This window comes from Spermophilus citellus, assembly GCF_964194105.1.
Source record: "Spermophilus citellus genome assembly, chromosome: 15".
NCBI lineage: Eukaryota > Metazoa > Chordata > Mammalia > Rodentia > Sciuridae > Spermophilus > Spermophilus citellus.
Window position 1 is genome coordinate 63,248,699 of NC_138195.1, and position 24,785 is coordinate 63,273,483.

Here is a 24,785-nt window from a genome sequence, read left to right on the forward strand (position 1 = left end):
TTAATTTATAAACAAGTGGCAAAATGCCAAGTATGAGAATAGGCCAAAAAATAAAACTAAACTTGAAAACAAAAGCCTCACATGAGTACAAGTTTTTTTTTGCATCAGATGTTAGTGATTATTTAAATAAGAATGCCCTAAAATTTCAATAGTGGTTTTTTTTCTGAGTTCATAAAGATATTTTACGGCATAGTGTTTTTACACTTTTATGAAGTAGTATATCACTAAACATAAAGGGGTGCTAATACCTTTATTTACATTTTAGTTCAGTTTCTGCACTTTTCCTTCTTTTTTTTCTAGCCTGTGATCCATTTCTGTCTTAATAGGGAAGCTGACAGTTCTTTTCAAGTATACTTAGAAAGGCAAAAGAGCCCTTTTCATAGTACTTATAAGAGGTCATGCTTCTGTTTTTCAGTTTGAATTTGATACTGCTTCATGAATTGCTGGGTATGAAAGATTAGGAAGTAGGTCCAGTGGTCAAATTTTACCTGCCCACCCGGACTTTGCCCTGAGGTCAAACTCCTGATATTTGCTCTACTGAATAGAGGAGTTGATGACAAGTATGAGCTGATACAAGAGGAAAGCTAGAACCGTATCAAAGCTGAAGGCAAGAGAATTGGGACTCAATGAGAGACTGTAGCTAAAAGATGGATCATCAGGATTGCCCTGGTCTAAAGAAAAGGAAATAGTTGACCTGTGAGTGAAAAGACTTTATCATCCTGCCAATCACATACTTGCTAATGGAAGCCAGTTATCTCAACAACATCTTATGAGCTACTGCCCCAATAGGCAATGTGGAGGATTAGTGCTACTGGTACTATAGTATGTGAATATGCTGCCTCAATTTAAATATGCTGTTAGATCATGATTTGCCTGTAAAACCTGTCATCCTCCCACCCAACCCTTTGAAGTTTAGTCACTAAATATGTTAATATAATATAATAAATATAATATATTTTGATATATTATTTCTGGTTTTTTTTCCTTTTACAAAGCCCATCTATTTTGTTAAACTTGTTATATATCTTTTAGGTGGACTTCAATGAATATGTGAAATTCTTTTTAACAATATATGAAAATCTTAAATTTTTGAGATTTTCTGTATGCAGCATTCAGTGATAATTTTTATAACTCATTCTTATACAATAGAAATATTTCACTGGAAAATGAAGTATTCCGTAAGTAACTAAAGATTATTTTCTAATCACCAAAACTTTTTAAATGTAATTATTTTGATAGAAAACATGTATATATGTTTTATATATTTATATATATATATATACATATATATATATAAACTTTATAGCTTCTTAGTAGCATAATTACACAGTAGATTGAGCATTTATGGCTTCACTAAGTCTAGTTCTAAATCCTATTTAACTGATCCTATTTCACTTTATGATAAATTACTTAGACTAGTGAAATGTTGTTTCACTTGATAGTGTCTTGAGCATCTTTTGGACAATATGAATATATTGAGGTAATCTGATGATAAAGCAGTAATGTGGGTTGTAGATAATAAAATAATCTCATGCCCCAAAGAATATTGGCTAATGGATCATTATCACCCTAGAACAGTGTTTCTGAAAGTGTCTTTCTGGGACTGCTGATTTCTCAAGGTAAGAAAAGTTAAAAAAAAAAAAAAAATTCCAGGCTGGAAACTCAGGTAGAACACTTGCCTAGCATGTGTCGGCCCTGGGTTTCATCCCCAGCATCTCAACAAAAGGAAAAGGAAAGAAAAGTTTCCTAAATCAAATGTTTGGGAAGTATTTTCTATTCTAATCCCTCCCCTTTTAGAGACTCATCATGTTCATTAGAATTGTAAAACACATTCTTCAGTAACTTAGCATTTCCCAAACTCTTCACTAACCTTTCTCCTGACTCATTTTAGAATGTGGTACATAAAACATCCTTTGGGAAATGCTGCTTTGGGACAACTCTGGTAGCACTCTATAGGTGATTATCTTTGATAGTTGGGATCAACATATGTTTAAATTATTAGCTTGAATAAAGACAAAAATATGAATTATATATGTAGATTATATAGAGCTAGGAGAGTTACCTAAGATGATAGAAGACAGAATCAAAGTGTTCTCAATAGGCTTGAGAAATGAGCCAAAAGTAACCAACTTAAATTTAGTAAGGAATATATTATATGCTGTAGTTAACTTTTTTAACTGAAAAATTTATACGACGTACTGAGGAATATTGACCTGTAGAAAAAGATCTGGTAGTTTTAGCTAACCTCCAAATTATGTGATGAGAATTCTTAGACTGCATTCATAAAATAGTGTGGTATTTGGGTTAGACTACAGTGATTGAAGCTATTAAGACTGTGCCTCAAGGGCTGTGGTGGTGGCTCAGCAGTAGAGCGCTCATCTAGTACATGTGTGTGGCCCTGGGTTCGATCCTCAGCACCACATAAAAATAAATAAAATAAAATAAAAGTATTGCGTCCAACTACAACTAACAAAATATACATTTAAAAAAAAAAGACTGTGCCTCAAATATTGCTTGATGATGTAGGCACTCAGAAATGGCAGAGCTCCTGGTATACCTTTACAAGGTTTGTAAGGGATCAGATACTTGTCATGAAGAACATTTTTAAAACTCTTGGAATATATAGTTCAAAGCCTTAGAGGTATACCTTTGTAATAGAAAATCAAATGTGTGGTTCTGTTGAGCCTAGGGTAAGTAAAGTATACCATTTTCTTTCAAATACAATCCTAGGCCATAAATATTATCATTTTCCTTATCTTTTGTGAGATTAAGTACTGTTTTCAGGTATTTGATTTGGGGCAAACTATGGAAAAGAGGACTTGATCATTCCTCTCAATTACATATAGAGAATTTGAAAGTACTGTCACCATACGGTGCCTCTTTCCAGTCTTGATTGTCCTTCCTCTCAAAGGATAACCACTGTCATGATTTCTAACACCATAAATTTAGCCTGATTTTGAACTTCGTAGGCATGCAGTATTTTTTTTAAATATTTATTTTTGAGTTTTAGGTGGACACAACATCTTTATTTTATTTTATTTTTTTAAAGTGGTGCTGAGGACCCAACCCAGTGCCTCATGCGTGCCAGGTGAGGACCCTACAACTTGAGCCACATCCCCCGCCCCTACATGCAGTATTTTTGATTCTGCCTTTTTTTTGCTCCATATTATGCTTGTGAAATATGTCCATATTGTTGTCTTTATCTGTGGCTCATTCATTCTCTTTGCTAAGTAGACAGCCCTTGTACAAATATTCTATAATTTATTTATACATTCTCCTGTTGGTAGACATATTAATTGATTCCAGATTTGCTATTATAAATAGTGCTAACATGAACATTCTATTTTATGTCTTCTGATGAACATATGCACACATTTCTGTTGCGGCATTATATTGAGGAATTGCTGAATCAGATGTTGTACACATGTGATATTTTAATAAATACTATAAAGCAGTTTTCCACAACAATTGTGCTAGTTTACATTTCAGGCAGTGGTATAGTTGTTGTACCTCCTTTTCATCTTTTGGCATTGTCTGTTTCTTCATTTTTAGCCACTCTAGTAGTTGTATAGTAATTTACATTATTGTTTGAATATATATATCTTGATGGCTAATAAAATTGAACTCCTTATTATATATATGTTAGCCATGAATATCCTCTTTTATGGATAATGTATCCAGATTTTGGCCTTTTTTTTCTATTTTGTTGTCTACTTCTTACTTATGTATAGAAATTCTTTATATATTCTGAGTATGAATCCTTTGTCTGATATATGTATTGGAGACATTTTCTCCTGCTCTGTTGCTTGTCTTTCCGCTGTTCAATGTCTTTTGAGGAAGTCTTTTTGTTGTTGTTGTTATCAGGGATTCAACCCAGGGGCACTCAACTACTGAGCTACTGAGCAACATTCCAAGCTTTTTTTATTTTGAGACAGGGTCTAAGTTGCTTAGGGCCTCACTAAGTTGCTGAGTCTGGCTTTGAACTTGTGATCCTCCTGCCTCAGCCTCCTGAGCTGCTGGGTTACAGATGTGTGCCACTGTGCCTGGTTTCCCTCCACAGCCCCATACTTGGGATTAAACACAAACTTCATGCATGCTAGGCAAGAATTTTGGCATTGAGCTATATCCATTGCCTTTGATGAAATACTTTTAATGAAATCAAGTCTATCATTTCCCAGTTTGTGTTAGTTCTTTTAATGTTGTGTTTAAGAAATCCTTTCCTACCACTGATATGGCAAGAATGGCAAGTTTGAGGCTAGCTTGGGCAACTTAATATACAGATATTTTCTTCTAAAAATTTTATTGTTTTTATCTTTCATATTTAAGTTCACAATCTATCTGGAATTGATTTTTATATATGATGTGGAGTATAGGTTCATGACTCATTTTGTTCTACACGGTTATTCAATTGACCCAGCACCATTTATTAAAGAGAATTGAACCTCAAAGCATTTTAATGTAAACTAATTATAAAACATAACACTGTGACATGTGCATAACATATAAGTGACATGTGCATGTAATATCAAATGAAACGTTTTTTGATGTCTTTTTCTAACTTTTTCTAACTTTTTTCTAATTTCATGTTTTGTTCCATCCTCAGAAGCAATTAGTTGATTGCAGTTTTGATAGGGTTTTGTTTTTTTGTTTTTTGTTTTTCCTGAGTCAGGGTCTTGCTAAGTGTCCAGGCTGGACTCTAACTTGGCAACCTTCCTGCTTCAGATCCTGAGTGATTGGGGTTACAGGTGTGCTCCACTATTCCCAGCAGTTTGGGGATTTTAAACACCACCCTAACTATCCTCTTATCACATCAAAGTTATTAAAGTAAAGCAATTCTAGAGAAAGTATTTATAGCAAAATAGGCAATATGTTTTCTAAAAAGAGAAAAAACTAAAGTACAAACTTATGAGGACAAGATTTATGCTTTTTGTTCATTGCTATATATCTATGGCCTAGCACAACTCCTGTCACATAGTAAACAGTCAATAAATGTTGAATAAGTGAATGTAAACCTTTTAGCTCTATTTAAAACCACTTTTGGAGAAAGTTGGATTTTTTTTTTTTTGCTAAGAATTGAGGTATTACACATAAGTTACTGTTCCATACAAACAAATGTTCCTTAAAAGAACTATTTTTATATCCTATTTTTGGTGAGAGTGTTTCTAAAGTAAGACTTATTCTCAAATTAAAGTAACATATAAATATATTTTTATTTATCTTGATTGGCATTAGGAATCCTACAACAGTCATGTTATTTCTAAGAAATGTCATCATCTTCCCAGAACCAACTGCTTCTTCTTTAATGGATAAAAAAGTATTTTGTCTGGGTATAATAGTGCACACTCAGGTACAATCCTAGGTACATGAGAGGCTGAAGAAGAAGAATGGCAAGTTTGAGGCTAGCTTGGGCAACTTAATATAGAAGCTGTCTCAAAATAAAAATAAAAAGGGCTGGAGGTGTAGCTCAATGGTAGAGTGCCCCTGGGTTCAATCTTCAGGACTGCAAAAAGAAACAAAACAAAAAATTTATAGGCAGATGAATGATAAGAATTTGCACAAAAGCAATGTCTACCTTAATTAAGTGATCAGCAATGATTGAATATAAAGCAGCATTTCTCAAACCATTACTGGAACAGTGAGTCATGAAGAAAGTAAACTATGATCAAGTAAATGGGGAAAACTCCATATATTGTTTTCCTCTTATAAATTCAGAATTTTGTTTGCAAATTAAAGGCTTCAATAGTAAAAGTATATCCCCCACCACCACCACCAAACTTGTTTGGATGCTGAATACTTTGTACAAACAAAAATTTTTTCATTCTACAAAGCAATATTTTGTGGCATAGTTTAAAAACAGATTTGTTTGGACCACTAGTAAATTAACTTGTGGGTCCCTAGAACTATCAGATTAAAACAGAGCATTATAATAGAAAATAGATTAAACTTTAAAGTAAATAGATAAAGTTTAAATATTAAAATGTAAATAATAAAAAAGTAAGAAATTTAAATTTTAATTCTTTTAAAAATAATTCAAACTTCCTTTTTTAAGCATTCAGTTGATTTTATGAAAGATGATAATTACTAGAGGATTACTGATACTTAAGTACAGTAAACCCAGCCAGTCAGTCACACAGAATAACTTGTTTTTAAGAAGCATGAAATGGTAATATAGGATGGCTTGTGAAAAATGAAAAATTTAAGTGGTAAATTAAAATACCAGCTCATATAAAGTTCAAATCTGAACAGTTGTCAGATTCCTTAGTGAATTATCAAGGTATTATTGTTGAGCCACATTATTCATACTCAGAAAGAATACACTCATTATTGGGATTTTTTTCCTTACTAATATACTTCATATATTATAAATGAGATAGAAAATTTTTGAATAATAGATATTTTGACAAAATTATTAAGTTTTATATTTTTCTGCTTGTTGTAAAAAGGTCTTATTGTAGTAAAGAGGAAATACAGTAAAAGTTACATTTTTCAGGATAATTGTAACTTTCCTTAAGACAGAATATCTAATACTTGTCAAAATAAAATTCTTAAAACAAAGCCAAAAATTCCAGAAAGAAAATAGTATTACTATTCAGTAATACTAAAAAATATTATGGAGAAAAGATTTAAGTCCTGTAGAATTTATAGAAGTGTCTTTGCCCAGTTGACTTACTTTACATGTTAACTTAACTGTAAGCACCTACAAATGCAAAAAGAGAAAAGTACAGAAACAAAAGTGACTTTGTTCAGATGATATCTTTTACCTGATATCAAGTCCTCCTTGCCAGCTAGGAGACGAGTTCTGTACTTAAATGTTCTTTTTTCCTGCCACCACCTCTTTGATATGACATAGTTTTTAAAATAATACTTTTTTGAAAGTAATTTTATGACCCTGCACATGCATCTTTTTATTAATAGTACTCAGGGAAGAGCCTCTACCTCCAGGAGAGTTCATAGACTATTCTGAATGTAAGCCAATTCTTTGTACTTTTTGTTTTTGTTGCTGGGGATTGAACCCAGGGCCTCTCTACCACTGAGCTGGCTACATGACCACTCTCTGTGTTTTTGTTGTTTAACTTTATCAACCCCTACAACTCACTTGTTCTTATCTATATCCTAACCCAATACAATCTTGTTTAATTAGAGTAAGAGTATAGTCTTTGCCATTTTTAAAAGAGGCAATCCATAATACTCACAGATTTTATTACCTGTGTCATAATACATATGCCATTTTTTCATGTTAAATTACAAATCTGGGCTTCTCAGTACACTACAAAACGACTAAGTAACCATCAGTCATGGACTTTACCTATGTGAGGTTAGGTTCTATCACCTTACAGAGAAATCTATTAGGAATAATATGCAAATTTTTATTGATATTCCCCCCCCTTACCCTTCATCTCTATGGACAGGAATTGGTTATAGTATAGACTGCATTGCACAAAGGCCCTTACTAAGGCTTTTAGATCACAGGTTCTAATCTAGAATCATGGGTTGTTATTAGGAGGTACATGCAGCTTTTGTTATTGTGTATATTTTTCTGAGAAGAAAGCTCAATGTTTTCATCTCAAAAGTAGTACATAAGACCTAAAAATGATCAACTATCTACCACTGACTACTCTAAAGGAAATGGAAAGCTGTTCAGATTAAGCCATATCACTGGAAGCTGTTTCTTTTTTAGGTGTTTCTTCATGTGTTTAATAAATGTTTGCACACTTGTTCTGGGCACTATTCTAAGTGCTAAGAGTACAGTGGTGAATAAGATAGGCAGATCCTCTCCTCATTTTTGTAATCTCATTTTGTTGGAAGGAGATCCCCAATAGATAATGAGAATTTCAAATAATTTTAGATGGAACTTTAAATAAATAGCTTTTAGATGGTATGAGAAATAACTTTTAGATGGTAAGAGAAAAATAAAACAGTGTAGTTTGATAATAACTGGAGGTGAAGTAGGCAACTTCAGATTTTTGGCCAGGAATACCTCTTTAAGGAGGTGACACTAGAGAAGATATCTGAATAAAATTGGAAGATATAGGGAAATAGCGTTCCTGACAGAGGAAAGAGAAAATATGAAGTCCTAAGATGGGTCAAAGAACAGAAAGGGCAATGGTATGGCTGTAATTTTTAGTGAACCAGGGAAAAAGAGGTGTACATGAGATGAGGAAAATTATCAGGGCCAAATTAAGTAGGACCTTGAGGGCCTTATTAAGGAGTTTAGATGGTAAGTATGTTGGGAAATCATTGAAGGGTTTGATTTGATTTACATTTTGAAATGTAAATGCAGTGGCACTTGCTTGTAATCTCAGCAACTCTGGAGGCTGAGGCAGGAGGATCAAAAGTTCAAGTCCAGTCTCAGTGATTTTTCAAGGCCCTGTCTCAAAATTAAGGCCCTGTGGCTTAGTGGTAGAAGCTCCTGAATTTGATCCCTAGTTACCCCACCACACACACACACACACACAAAAAAAAAATTATTTGCTTTAAAGAGAATAGATTTTTTTAAAGGACAAAATCAGAATCAGGAGAACCAGTCAGAAAACTGTTTTGGTAATCTAAGCTATAGATGATTGAATTGATATTACTTAATCACTGATGATAATGCTTCACTATTTCATAGTGGTGTCATCATGTGGACTCAGTTCTGTTTTTAGTGTTAGAGATAGTTGAAATTATCCTCAGCAATTTGGTTCAAGAATACTGTAAATTATATAATTAATTATATTTTCATCTTTATTTTGGAGCTAGAAAATGCAGGTGTACATGATAGCATCACCTGCATTCCATATACTAACTTCCTCTTCTCTCCTCCTCTTACTTTCTCTTGGTCCTGGCTGTTCTCACTTATTGAGTTGTATTTATTTTGCGTGTAGTTTTGTAAGTTGCCATAAAGCCATTTTGGAACAATGTAGTGTGTTAATAAATTAAACATTTGCTAATGGAGTCCTAAAACTGGCAGTAGTAAAAGCATTAAATGTGGATGGGTCCTTTATTTGCTTGTTCACTTACTATTTCATTTATTAAACAAATGTTTATTGAGTATCTCTCATAGACCAGCACTGGGAAAACACATGTGAATGGTAGCAATATAAATAAGAGACAGACTATTTGAGATATGAGTTAGCTGATATCAATGAAGATAAAGTTATCTTATTGAAAGAATAGAAATGAGAGAGTATAAAAAGAAAGCTACTGAAATATCTGAGTGGTGCAATAACAAGAATACTATTAAGTAGGAAATTGGAGACAGGGTGGAATCATGCTTCTCTTAATAACCATTGCATGACCTTGGGAAACTTTCCTGGACTATTTCAACTTTATATTTTAATAATTTAATGAAATCTCTAAGAAAAAAGTATTGTACAGTTTATTTCTAGGAAGGATCTTTTTCCTGGCATGCTTAGTCTTCATTGCTGAAGTTAGTGAATTGTTTGACATTTACATTAAAGAGGCCGATAGTGGATGGAGTCAGCAATTACCATCTATCTGTACTTAGCATATTTCATCAGGGCAGTGGCAAGGCTAGTGTGCCAGGTCTACATTGTGGTGAACTATTAGGAGCTGACATTTTCATTCACCGATATTGCTTAAAAAAAGAAGGAACCTGGGCACCCACCTCCTTTTTCTTATTATCCCCATCAACTGCTTTCTTCCATCCTTTTATGCTTAGTCTGAAAATTCCTTTCTCCCATGCCCAAATAATTATAAATTTTAGGAAATAAGTTCTGATGTACATCACCATGGAAAAACAGGAGAACCTTAAAAATTTGCAGGGCTCAAACTGCATTTGTCTAAAAATGAACAACTTCAGCTTCTATCTCTTAAGAACAGGAACAAGCCTCGGAAGTTATGAAGGAATTGTTTGGCCAGAATTCTTGCCATGGAGACTGGGTGTCTGCCAGGACTTTACTTTGAAATTTTTGTCTTCTGTTTCTAGTCTTAAGGCATCATAACATACAATTCTTTTGCCACTGGTCCAGTTTATTCTTTTATAATGAAGAAGTCACTTTTAAATAACAATTATTTCCACTATAATTAAGCAAATCTTCTTTTGTTTGTATTATATTTGTTACCATATTGTATACACACCCCGCTTGCTTAAACTTGCCCATGTGACTACTCCACAGGAACTTTCTTTAGAAGTTTTAAAGCCTTTGACTTCTTAAAGTATTAATGGGATTTGCCAAAGTTGTAGTATCCGAATGCTTAACTAGATACAGTAGCAGGACAACAAGCTTGTTCACACAGCTCCTCCAGCAGGCATATTTTTTTTAGACTATTTTACTTCATTTGAAGTACCAGAGAATTAAAGGAAAATGTATTTGAGTTTATTCCTGAATGTAACAAGACCAGACATCTCACATAGTTTACCGTAAGGTCCAAATATTAGAAAAGTATGCTTGCCCTTTGGGAGAGCTTAGGTTATAAAGGATTAGTCTGAACTTAAATGGCTTTTGCCTTTTTCTTCTTTGTGTTCCAGTGTCATAATTCTGGAAGTTTACAGTTTGTGTTTTAATATGTTGGTGATTTGTACTCTTATCTTCAGTTATTAATACAAATTTTGATTTGGGGGTTTTACTGTTACTTTAAGAATAAAGTTTGAGCTGTTTAATACTTTTGAAAATTACTCTCTCAAATAATTTTTGAAAACAAAAACTCGAAGTAAACATACACTTTAATAACTACAAAAATAACATTAAAAGATACATGCTTACTGTTTGGTTGGGTTTTTTTGTGTGTGTGTGTGTGTGTGTGTGTATGTATGTGTGTGTATGTGTCAGGGGTGGGGGGTACTAGGGATTAAACCCAGGGCCTCACACATACTAGGCAAACTTCTATCACTAAGCTGCATCACCACCTCTTTTTATTTTTTAATGAGTTAAAAGTTTACCAAGTTGGCCAGTGTAAGGTCTTACTAAATTGCTCAGGCTGGCCTCTTACTAGCTATCTCCCTACCCTAGCCTCTCAACTAGCTGGGATTACAGATGTCCATAATCCATCACTGTGCTGAGTTTTGTTGATTTTTAGTTTCTTTCTCTCTTGTGTGCATACTCTTTTTGTTTTTTTGTTTGTTTTTTGCAGTGTTGATGATTGAACCAAGGACTTGGAGCACAAGACAGGCTCTTTACCACTGAGCTGCATCCCCAGCCCTCAGATTTTTTTTAAATTAGGTATATATGACAGAAGAATGCATTTTGATTCATTACACAATTGCAGCACAATTTTACATTTCTATGGATGTACACGATGTAGCATTGCACCATATGTGCAGTAATACATGTACCTAGGTAATGATATCCATCTCATTCCATCATCTTTCCCACCCCATTCCCCCTTTAAATGTTTTCTTAATCGTCAATATCTTATTATTTTTTCCACTCAAAGGAATAGCTTAAAAATTTTAAAATAGTTGATCACAGTAAAGGATTGTGAATTTTGGTCTTTGATCAATATATTGTATACATTAACTTAATTATTAAATAGAAACTCAGTATTGACACTATCCAACAGTGAAGCATATCTTTCAAAATTAATTCATATTTGGGCCAGCACAGTGCTGCATACCTGTAATCTCAGCAATTCAGGAGGTTGAGACAAGAGAATCATAAACTCGAAAATAAAAAGGTCTGGGAATGAAGCTCATTGGTAGAGCACACAAATTCAATCCCCCCTACATACACAAAATCACATTTTTGCCAAACTTGTTATTATTCATGGATAAGAAATATTTGTCTCTAACAATTGTCTTTTATTGAATGTTTCTCTTTTTTTCATATAAGTAGTTTGGAATATAGTTATGAAATTTTAAATAGTTAAATACTTTGTCTAAAAAAAACCCAAAACAATAATAATACAGTGTTTCACATACTAATGACTATTACAAATAATCACCACTGTCACTATTAGCATCTTTTCGATTTATAAAACAATATTCCCTATACAGCACCTATCAGTATTTGCCATATACAGTGTGAGTCTAAATAGGGCCCTATTTAGCATTCTTTTTGAGAGCAGATTGGTATACATACAAACAAAAGGAAATCTTATGTCAATTAAGCCATCCTAGTCTAGTTTTTTAAGCACTATAAATAGTAAATTAGATGAGGCTAAAGCTCAGTGGTTATGCTCCCCTGTGTAAAATCCCCAATACCACCCATCCCCAAACAAAACAAAACAAATAAATAAGAAATTAGATTCCAGTTCTATTTTACATATACATTTGAACAAGACACAATCGCTCTGAAACTTAGTTTCTCCTTTTATAAAGTACTGAAAGGCCTGCATTCCCTTGAATCAGATGTTCAGGTGAAAATGTATGCACAAATATAGCTAATGGTCTAGAATGGAGATAAAGAAAAACTAACCATAGGATATTAAGCGAACTTTGCATAATCAGGATCCACTATAGGTAACCCATCTGTATGTGAAATTATCTCAGACTGAAACTGTATACAAACCTTTCCAATGGTTTAAAGTAGCTTTTTCTTATATATTAATCTCTTTTTCCTTTGTGGCTGTTTTGTGCCAGAAAAGACACAGTACTTAATCTTTTGCTTCTCAAAAGTGTTGTATGAAGTAAAATTTAGTTTATAGTTCAGTAAGCTTTTATTGATTATCTTAAAGGGAGAGCTATTACCTCTGTTCCAAATCCCAGAACCCGGCATATATACTTACTCCAAACTTCAGAAAATTATCAGTAGCCCACAGAGCTACCCATCTTGAAATGTAGAAGGCTCAGAGAACTCAACACTGCTAAAACTTTTGGCATTTCAAAGGAATGCATTCCTCCACTCGCACGTGTAAAGCATATTGTAAAAGAAATTAGTATCAGTGAAAAGGTCAATAGTGATCTCTTGAGAGCCAATTGGATATAATCATGATGAATTTTTTACTAATATCAGAAGACAAATTACTGAAGGGCTTTTTAATTTGAAAATAAATCTTTTATAATATTTTTTGCCTAAAATTATGTTTAGGTATATATTTCAATGCTTAATACTAATGTTAAGTGACATTTTAGTTCCTACAGTATTTTACAATGTAAAGTTTTCTCTTTTTCTTTGATTCTTTTCTGTGTTTTCTTAAATGTCAGGGCATTGTTAATTATCTTCAGTCTGTGAATCTACGATTTTCATGATCATGATATCCTAAGCCTTGAGAATCAGAAGGAAGGGACTTCAGGAAATCTAATCACTGGTTCTACAGCTCTCAAAAACTCTCCCCCTTAGCAGGGCTGTTGCAGCTGCTCCAGGTGTTCTGAGATTTCACACATTCAGGTAGATGTTTCCCTGCCCTTTTGGAAATCTAATTGTAGCCTTCACCATTTTTCTCTCTGAGACCTGGTCAGACACTGCCATTTCTCAGTGAAATTAAATCCCTTTTTTCACTTTCATTTTCCCCTCCCCAACCTCCTGACCTTTCTCCTGTTTTGTTCCCTTATTCTATGTAGTCTCTCTTTTCATTTCGTCCAGCACTCTTAACATCGAATCACTTGAAAACCTTCACTCCAATATAAATGGCCTTACTGCTTCAACTGTTGTCAGAATGCTTTCTTCACCTTCTCCTCATAAAATTCAGGGTATACTATCACTGCAGCCCTCTCTAGTTGCCATGCACATTTTTTCACTGGCTAAGCAGTGAAAAAGATTGGTGTCCCCTTAATTGCCCATTTCTATTCAAAGACCTTTGTTCTTCCTTACTTGAGAGAAGCTGCAGCCCCTTGGAGCTTTCTTTCATTCATTTCCATAAACAGTAGTCTCCCACTGTTGAATTTGCAGATACGCACACCGAACCCCACTTCCTGTCTGTCATTCTCAGGTGATAGGTAGCCATTTTAATGAGGCTCTCTCCTCCTTTGCCCTTGACCCTATCTTTTCTATGGGACTTTGTTTCAGTATTCACCTACCTTTCTTTTCCTTTAGCCTTTTCCTGATTACTGCAGCCTAGAAACATGTTCAAATCTCTTCTATCCAAAAGAGAATCTTCTGGTTTCATTCTAGCTATTTCCAACCTTTCTTCTCTCTTTTGCATTAAATTTTCTTAAAAGAGTAGTTTAGAACTTATTATCATTTTTCTTCATTTCTCATTCATTCCTCAGTTCTTAGTATCTGATTTGCCATGTGCTAAAACAATATTCACTTAGGTCACCAGAGAAGGTTAGTAAATGTGTTTAGCCTTTATCTGACTGGTTCTTTCTGTCACAACGAATGATGTTCATCATGTCCTCTTTAAAATCCCCTCTCCTTTGAAAGTTGAACTCTATTAATGTTTTTCTTTTTATTTTCTTTTTTTTTAAATGACAGCAATACGCAGACCGTATTATAAATCATGATGTGATACATTTTTTTTTAATATTTATTTTTTAGTTTTCGGCGGACACAACATCTTTGTTTGTATGTGGTGCTGAGGATTGAACCTGGGCCGCACGCATTCCAGGCGAACACGCTACCGCTTGAGCCACATCCCCAGCCCCCTTTTATTTTCTTTGTGGTCTCCTTTTCTTGTTCCCTAAATATCCCTGAGGTTTCTTCTGCAAAATACTCCTCTGTCCCTGCTCTTTACCTGAGTGAGCTGATCCACTCTTCATCATGTCTCTGATGTAAACTGATATGAGCTCCAGATACACATCAGATTGTTTGGTAGATACTTCTATTTAGATGTATGTCCCACATCCTTTCAATATGTCATTTTCCCTCATTGTTGGATCATGTCTTCTTTCTATGTTCTGTTTTGGTTGGTAGAAGCATGTCTTATAGCTAATCAATAAGTCCTAGGAATTTTTTCTCCTAAATATTTCTCAGACCCATCCTCTTCTCTCCATCTTAAGTATCTGCCTACACCTATGCATCCTCTTCTATGCCAGCTACCTATCTGTCTCAGTTTATTATAAGGTTGTCAAAACAGTCTTATATTTTTTTTGTCTTAAGTTTTTTCTCCTTAAATTTATTCTTCACAAAACTATTAGAGTTACCTAAGTAGTGAATCTGACCAGGTCAGCTCCCTTGTTTAGAACCTATCAGTGGCTATCCAAAATTCCCAAATAAGGCACATATATCCTTTTGTGATCCAGACAGCCCCTGTCCTTTCCTCCAGCCTGTCCTGAACTCGTATTTCAATTTAGCAGTACTAAAGTGCATCACACTCCTAATGAGCACACTATTTCTCATCTTTGTGCCTTTCCTCATGTTGTTCCATCTGCTTAAAATATCTTTACGTGTCCTGGATTAACTCCTTCTTAAGACTCAGTTTAGGTATCACCTTAGAGGGTTTTTCAGGTCTTTTCACACTGCCTCGCAATATTTAGCAATATTTAATGCTCTACTACTAATCATTTGTACATAGCTCTGTCAATGAGATGAAACCCAGGACCTTGATCATGCTAAGCAAGTGTTCTGCTGAGCTATACCCCAAGCTTAAAGCATTAGATCCTAGGTGTTTTCTTATTCAAGTGACAAATAAGAAAAGCAAATAATATCCACAAAGGGTTTTTTTTGAGGGGAGTGGCACTGGGGATGGAACTCAGTGGGACTTTACCATTGAGCTACATCCCCTGACAGGTTCTTGTTCAATTGCCAAGGCTACCCTGCAATTGTGATCCTCCTGCCTTAGCCTCTCGAAGTTGCTGAGATTACAGGAATGCACCACCACACCCAGCTTCATGGAATATTGATGAAATGAGATAATGGAGGACTTGATTGTCCCCAACCAATGGAGCTAATTTCTAACAATCTTAAGCACCATAATTAAATGTCATATTTTTTAATTATTCTTTTAAAATAATGCTTACTCATTTTAACTTGTGGTGTTTATTAAGGCTTTCTTTAAAGTTATTCCCCAGATTCTTACCAGGAATTAAGTTCTACTTTTAATATTTATAACTACTTCCAACTTTTTTACCTATTAATATCTTTCTCCTCTTTTTTGTTTTCCTCCTAATTATCATCAATGAAATTTTACCTTCTCACATGAATTGACGGAACTGGGCCATGCACTGTTTTTATGTATTACAAAGAAGAGACGCTGTGGCTTAGGTTTTTTTCTGATGGTCAAGTAAGATGTTTATGCAAAGTGTCAATGGAAACAATTATCTTAACAGGATGACACAGTTGATTTTCCTTAGAAATGTCCTGATTTCCTGTTTAGGTTATCCAGAGGTCAGGTAGGGATTTTTCTTTGCACTCCCATAGTGCAGATTCACATTATACGAGGATTGTAGGACTTAGGTCACAATCCATTTAATTCCAGTGACTGCATTTATCTTCCCAAGGAATGTGTTTCCTTTGTTTTTATTCAGTTTCCTTTTTTGTGTTCTATTGCTGTAACCTGTAGTAAGGATGTGTTACCAATAGCTATTTGCCAGTAGTTGCTTCTTAATTAAACTGCATCTTAAAAGTTCATCTTTTACCCATTTTGAAGTTCACATGGATACCTGTGGGAGTCAGAATGTTGCAGTGTTGTCACTGTTACCTTGTCTTAGAAATCTCTTCACTAACTGAGCACTCAGGCAAGCATCAAGCCCCAAAGTAGGCCTTGCCTGCATGCTGTGAATTCCTGCCGTAGTGAATCAGCTTCAGTGTGGTTTGATTTTGATAACTGCCCTCCTCCCCGTATTTAATTATGCCTTGAGGTTGTGGAAAGACACTTATCTGTTGAAACAGTCTAGGTAGCAAGTGTTCTGACATGTTTATTGAGCAAATTATTATATCTGACAAAAGGTAATTACATATACAATCAGGTTTGGAAGTAAATGAATAATTAGGGGTTAAAAAATAAGTGCCTTTTAGATTCAAGAAAAATAAACTAAATACATATTTTTAATTGAGTGAATATGGTAAAATCTATTATATGATTTGAAAGAAAGAACTAAGGATGCAAGCCCCCTTAAATGCAAGTACTCACTACTATGTTATAATATTCTTTCTCTTTGATCTGAGTTTCTTTTTAAAGAAGGAATGACAAGATGTCTCTGGTGTCTAAAGTATTTAGTTTTAATTTTAGTTGAGCTTTTTTTTCCTTTAAATCAACAGCATTAATAACATAATGGCATTCATAATGGCAAATTATGAATATTGTTTAACTTACTAAAATTTTAGAGTCTCACATGTGACGAATTTTATTGAAGATTAAGTTAATTGAGCTATTAAATTCACCAAGTTTTCATTTGCTTGATTTTAAATCACAACCATTAGCTAGGAGGGATGGAGGGAGTTGGTGGAGAATACCCACTTAGATTCCTAACAATTTGAAAAAAACTAGTATTCCCTCCCCCTTGTTTTTCTTAACAGGTGCTCTAAAAAGGAGTACATAAAGAAATTCAAGCTTAGTCTAGCGTGTGTCATTAAAGCATCTGCCATGTCCTGGAATATAGACACATCAGCATACAATTTTTTTCATTGACTAATCCATATTGTCTTCTTTTGTTGCTTGAGTTCTTCCAAAGTCCATTCATACTGGCAGATCTTATTTCTTCATAGCTTCAATGAAACAAAATGACTCATCAGAGAAAACTGAAAATCTGGTGAACACCTCTCTCATGAATTTCAGAATTTAATTTCCTTAGTTTTGAAAGTCTTTGAGCCTCATTGATGAAGTCATTACATAACTGCCTATTTTGTAAGTATAGCAGATGATGTCATGAATTTGGACAGAAAAATTAAATGTATGACCTGGGAATGCTATTTAACATGTTTGGTGGTGGCATCACTAGAGTACATAAGTTAATCTCAGGAACAGAACTTTAAACTCAAAAGTTGTATTAGTAATTTACATATAAACAATAACATAACCATATTGTTAGTATGTAAGACATAAATTCTGTGTAGGCTTATGAAATTATGTTAAAAGGTAACATATGCAGATGGTGGAAGGAGATGGACATCATTACCCTAGGTACATGTATAATTGCATGAATGGTGTGTCTCTACACTGTGTACAACCAGAGAATTGAAATGTTTTTGCACCCTATTTGTGTACAATGAATTGAAATACATTCTGCTGCCATATACAACTAAGTAGAACAAATAAGAAGAAATTTTTTTAAAAGGTAACATATACAGTTTATCTCAACATTTAGTTGGTGCTTACTATATTACCAGGTGCTGGGTCAAATGTGAATGTATACATTTTAAGTAAAACAAAGTCATCATCCTTGAAGCATTTACAGAGTATGTTACAGGAGGAGGAAAAAGCACTTCAGCCACTGGGATATTGGAAATATCAAGCACTTGGATAGCCATGAATCATTAAAACTAAAAAATGAATTACTGATGTTTGATTATTTAATGGGTAGAGAAACTAACCCAACCCCTGAAAAATAAAGTAGTACAGTATACCATGATAAATAATGTGATAGCAATATGTGGAAGGTATTGTGAGGACACAGAAAAGGAGCAGCTTACCCAGACAAGGTGGTGTCAGAGGGCTGCCTGTACAGTTGCTTGCTTACCGAAGTTTTTTTTTTTTTTTCTTTTTGTGGTGCTGGGAATTCCATATAGCTGAGCATCAAAAATACTTGAAGAGCATTCTACCTCTGCCATATGAAGTTCATCTGAGTAAAGTGACTTAAGAGCACCAGTGCCTTTCAGCAGCCTCTTCTGCATGAAGTGCTCAGAGGTCACTCCTAGTCCTCACAGAGGAAGAGTGGCAAGACTGGCTGACACTAGGCTTGGCAAATGGGACATTTGAAGAAGGCAGACTTGAGTGAAAGTGTATCAGAAATCCAGAAGGTAGCCAAGGAAAATTAAAACCTAAAGGCAAGAAAGGGGGGTTGCCAAAGGTACAATATTGTTTTGCTTCTTTATAGTTTTGACCAGGCTTCTTCTGGCTGATACTTAAAATTATCTTCTATTCTGCAAGTGGAGTTTTCTGATTATGGTTTCACATAGTGATAAAAGAAGGAAAAGCCAAGTGCTTTAAAAATCATGGAGCCAAGTGTGGTGGTGCACACCTATAGTCTCCATGATCCTGAAGAGTGAGGCAATAGGATCTCAAGTTTGAGACCAGCCTCAGCAACTTAGCAAAACCCTCTCTCAAAAATAAAAAATATGGGGCTCATTATTTGATTCCATTATCTATTTAGAAAAAGGACTTCTGCTTTTTCTCCAATGTGGCTAATTTAGTAAGACCTATTTTTCTTGAATTCCCAGTGGCAGCTAATTAGGAATTGTTCGAAGGACAAGTATTCTTCCTAAAAGCTGTATTGGATTTAGGAGTTTTGTTGTTGTTTAAACCTCTGGAGCACTCTAGGAAGCTTTGCTTCAGCTTTGTTTTTTGGTGGCAAAGGAAAACCGATCTCCTGGTTTACTTTTGGAATCTGCAAAGCAACCCTGAGGTCCCAGGTGGATTTAGTGTTTGGAAAAGGGAACTTGGGGAACTAAGGTTGACCCTGAGCCCCCAGGTCACTGTTCACATTTACAAAAGCAAACCTAGTATCCCCAATTGCTTTTCTCTTGAGGTTGGCTTAACTTTATTTTCTTCTGTCTTGGGTCACTGCCCCTGAGGTGCTTCAAAAGCAAAATCCAAAAGACCCAAAACAAAGAAAGCTAAACCAGATTCAAGGAAAAAATGACCTGGCACTGTGTATTCATTTTTACAAAGGCAAAAAGCCACTTCAAGAGTTCCAAAGAATGGTTTTAAATCTGCCTAGATTCATTCTGTCATTTGCATAAAGTGACTTCATCAAGTCTGAGACCCCAAGTTTCTTGGGTGTGGTTTAGGAGTGAGTTCCTGGGATGGGAAGCTGTCAGCAAGCTAAATGGGTTGACACAGATAGATTCCTCCGTAATTTAACTATTTTGAGCCTATAAATGGGACCACCCATGCAACCACTTCTCCCCTTAAGCTGCTCTTTTTGTTTTCTGGACACACAGGGAGCACTGAGGAAATGAAATTTATAACTTATGTACAAGTATTGGTATAAATCCACTTAATGTTATTAGTTATGAAGGGTATTTTTGAATCCTTGGTGGGGAAAAAAAGGATACTAATTTCAGATAATCTTATAAATTGTGATGAGATAAAACTGAGGCACATTGTTTTGCTATTCATTTTTATATGATCCATAGTTTGCTTACTTCCCAAAAGGATTTAAGGTGGAATTATTTTACTCAACTGTTGGGACAAACCTGTTTATATAACTTAATACCAATTTTCATTACCATATACCTGACTTTATCCTTTAATAAGTAATTATAAAATTACTTCTGGATAATCCAGGGAGATTTTTGTTTTTGTTCATGTTTGATCCACATCTTTGAATTTCAGTTATATGTGTTAACTAATAAATTCACCTGTTGAGACACCATGTCTTACTGTTTGTTTACAAGACTCAAAGAGATTTTGTGTGATTAATAACAAATGTATTATTTGTGCATTGCCATCTGAAGGAAGCACTACTCAAATAGAGGTGAGATTTTCTATAATTGAGGTTTTAATATTAAAAACACAGCATATCCTGTGAAACCTGAGCAATTGTGAGAGGCAGTCCCCAAAGCATTGACTATAATATGGAGTGAAGCTGAATGTCAGTGATTTCACCTGACAGCATCCAAGTTTCCTCTTTTCTTCCCATCACACTCTGATGCTGGAGCAATTTTGATTTTTTTTATTGTTTCATTATAATTGGATATAATAGTGGACTGTTGTTACATATTCATCTGTGTACATAACATAATTTTGTTAGTTTTATTCTCCATTTCTCTCCTTTCCTTTCCCTCCTCCCTTCACCTGGCTTCCTTCCTCTCCTCCAGTGGTCTCCCTTCTGTTTTCAGTCATATTGTTTTTAGGCTATCAAAATCAAAAAACAGGATTTGTGCTTCTCAGTCAGAACAGGAATGGGTAGCAACCTAAGGAAATAGATTTAGGCCCTAAAATCTGGCCAAGTGGGACCTAGGAATACAGTCCTGGTTTTGTGTTATACCGTTCTTTTAACAGAAATGTATTTTAAAAATTGGAAAATGACCTTATAATTGTTGTGGATCAAAGATAACATTCAGAAATATTAGTGGTGCTTTCTCTAGAAATTGTTTTACTCAATAACTAGACCTAAAGCAAAAATAATATCATGAAGGAATCTACCCTCTTTATCAATATCCTATCCCCATTGAAATCCTGGGAGAGACAGAGGGGAGTCAGTTTGTCTACAGGCAGTATAAGCCAGAGTAGTTTATAATGTGCTCTTTTTTTAAATTTAAACTCATGAAACTTAAGTAAAAACTCCTCGGTATACTTGGAATAGTAGTCTGTTATCGTCAATCAGTTCTTTCTTGAATATCTACTGAGTGGTTTCATTATGCTGAACACACTTTGATTTTGCTTGCCAGCTTGGTGAAGCTTTTCTCTCTTTACTCCTTCCAGCAGTAGTGTGCATTTGAAAAATCCTTATATTCATGGAAATGAGAAATCAGAAAATGAGATCAGCATGCTTGCTGGCCCCATTCCTCTCTTCTCTACATCCATTCATCCTTTGGAACCTAGACACTGAAGTGGTGCTCAAATGTTCAGCCTTTAGATTCAATGAAAACCAGGTTCACTGGCACACACCTGTAATCCCAATAGTTTGGGAGGTTGAGGAAGAAGAATCCCAATTTCGAGGCCAGCCTGGGAAATTTAGGGAGTCCCTGTCTCAAAACAAAAAATAAAAAGGACTAGAGATGAAGCTCAGCGGTAAAGCACCCTCAGCTTAATCCCCACTACAAGAAAAGAGAAGAATCCAACAGAGACTGAGAATAATGAGTAAACAATCAGTGGTTTCTATCTTATTCTGTATTAAAGTAATAGTAGCTTCCTCATGTCTTACTGTAGCTTAATAGTAGGATGTTCTGTGAATAGTGTTTTTTTAAAAAAATAATTTCATATTATCACCAAAATATTACCTATTTTTTTTGTTTTGTTTTTATCTTTTTGTGGATCAAACTCAGGGATGTCTTACCTCTGAGCTACATTTCCAAGTCCTCCATTTATTTATTTATTTGTTTGTTTATTTATTTATTTATTTCTAACTTGTTATGTATGGCAGCAGGATGCATTTCAATTCATATTACACACATAGAGCACAATTTTTCATGTCTCTGGTTGTACACAAAGTAGAGTCACACCATTTGTGTCTTCATACATGTACTTAGGGTAATAATGTCCATCTCATTCCACCATCTTTCCTACCCCCATACCCCCTTTCTTCTGCTCCATCCCCTTTGTCCTATCTAAAGTTCCTCCATTCCTCCCATACTCCCTGCCCCATCCCATTATGGATCAGCATCCTCATATCAGAGAAAACATTAGGTATTTTTTTTGGGGGGGGAGATTGGCTTACTTCACTTAGCATAATATTCTAGCCCTTCTTATTTTTTTTATTTTGAGATGGGGTCTTGATAAATTGCTGTGGTTGACTTCAAACATTCAATTCTCCTGCCTCAGGCTCCCAAGTTGCTGAAATTATGGGTGTGTGTAACGATGCCCAGCTTTTTTCTTGTTTATTGCATCCTCATTTAATAATATAAGCTGCTTGGGGAATGGGATATTGCCTGATTTCAATACGTGTATGGTACTTAGCATAGTGTCTGGTATGTTACAGGTGGGCAGTCAATATTTGTTGAATAACTAAAGGGATTTTTATCTTGATGTTTAGACCTTTAATCCATATTGGCAATGCATTGCTTCATCTTTAATGTGCAGATTTCCACAGATACATGTATAGATCAATTATGCACAAGTACTAATGTAGATGTGACAGCACGTATATTTGTCTACATGTGAGCAGGTAGGTTAAGTTTTGTGATTCTTGTAGTTTCTAGAGATTTGCATGTGATATTTGGCCATATATTAAAATTATAAGTACAGTGTTTAGGAAAGTTCTGTTTTTGTGTTGTAGAAGAAACAGTACTGTATTCAGAGGTGCAATTGATGTAGGCTTTAATTCATTAAGTAGACTCCTCCTTTCTCACCAGGGTGTAGAAAAACTTAGAAAGAAAAAGAACTTTATTTAAGACTCTTTCCTCTTCTACATCCCAAAGGTCACATTGCTAATAATGCCTTTGGAAAGAAAGGGAGATGACAACCAATATATTAAGTGGTTACTTTCTGCTGACTGTTTGCATGATCACATACACTTGTGCAAACACATACATAAACCTGAGAGGAATCCTTCAGAATGAGGCTTTTACTGATGACTGTGAAGGGTGTTCATTATTAGAATGTATTTTAATACGTGAATATATAAATTTTAAATCTATAGTATTAGCAAATGTTCCTTGTAGAGTATTATGAAAGTAAGTAGCAGTTACCCATAATGTCACCATATAAATAACTACCATTGTTAATATTTTTTAAGTCTTTTTTTTAATGGGTTCTCACTAAATTGATGAGGCTGGCCTTGAACTCAGTATCCTCCCTGCCTCAGTCTCCTGAGAAACTGAAATTACAGGTGTACACTACCAAGCCCAGCTTTTCTTTTAGTTATGTTTTATATGTTTTTTAAATTAAGTAGCAACATTTATCATAAACATCTTCCCAAGTAATTTAAAATTCTATGTAAAATTTAAGCACATACTACTATATTCATCATGCAGATACACCTCACTACTTAATCACTCATAACACTGGGATTAAAGGTGTTTTCAGTTTTTTGATAACCAAATAACATCCAAATAACATTTTTGAGTTTACCATCTTTGTGCATAAATTTTTGTTTACCTTTATTAATGTTACCTGAAGTTACATTCCTTTAGAAGTGCAATTACTGAGTCAGAGAATGTCCATTTTTATAAGGTGCTTAAACACTTGGAGGATCACATTGCAGAGAAATTATATCAATTATATTTTCACCACCTGAGTGTATGAAAGTAACTTTCTCTCCATGTGAAAAAGAGGAAAAGTATTTACTGACAAACAACAGTAAAAAATTTACATATAAGTTTCCTTTTCTTTTTCAAACAGTATATTAAACATTGTTTCAGTATGCTTTCTGTACCAGTGTTTCATCTTCTAGTATGGCCTAGAATGTTTTCTTGTCTGACAGTAAGTGGCTTTTAGTAGTTACTTTCAGTAGTTAATATTTTTTATAGCAGTTTCTATCTTTTGCAAGAGCCTCTATTGAAAGTTGTAAATTGGATGGAAAAATAGTCAGACAAGTCCCTTGCCTTCCTAAAGAAAAGCTAGTTTATTCTAACCTTTACTTAGTTGTGGTTAATAACCCTAGAAGTTTCATCCTTCTCAGAGTCAGTAGGTCAGTTTATGTATTCTTCAAGTAAATCCAAATGCTTCCTTCATTTGAAAGTTAAACCAGTAGTCTCCTAACTTATGCAGTGAGTTTAAAAAAAAAAAAATAGGGGAAGTAGTAACTAAAGCATTTAGCTTTCTGAAACAATTCAGATGGGGATAGGAAGTTGGTTTTAAATGGCTTAAAGGGGATTACGGTTTTAAAGTTGGATAAGGAGTTTGGTGCTTTGGGTTAGGCATGGCATTGCTTTTAAAAGATTACTTCCATATTTGACAATGATTCTAACTGGAGTTTATAAAGCAAACAGTCAATTTTAAGACACTATGGAAAACAAGAGAGTTTCTTTTTTTGTTGTTGTTTGTTTATACAAAATGATTGCCTAAAGTTAACAGGCCAAATCCTGAAGTCCTCCTTTCATAATAATACTGGGGATCTGTCACCAGGGAGAATCCAGCAGAGGTTCTTTAATGCACTTAATTGAGATTATCTGAGCCTTTGGTTTAAATTACTTTAGAAAAGTCTGCATGCAAACAACTCCTTTGAAAGGTAAACATATCTTTAAGGAAAAGGGTTCTCTAAA

At 34.6% G+C, this 24,785-nt stretch overlaps 1 protein-coding gene across 11 annotated transcripts in view; it reads left to right on the forward strand.

Moving 5' to 3' along the window:
* EXOC6 (exocyst complex component 6) overlaps positions 1-24,785 on the forward strand; it is a 223,468-nt gene that overhangs the window by 195,011 nt on the left and 3,672 nt on the right. The window lies entirely within an intron of this gene.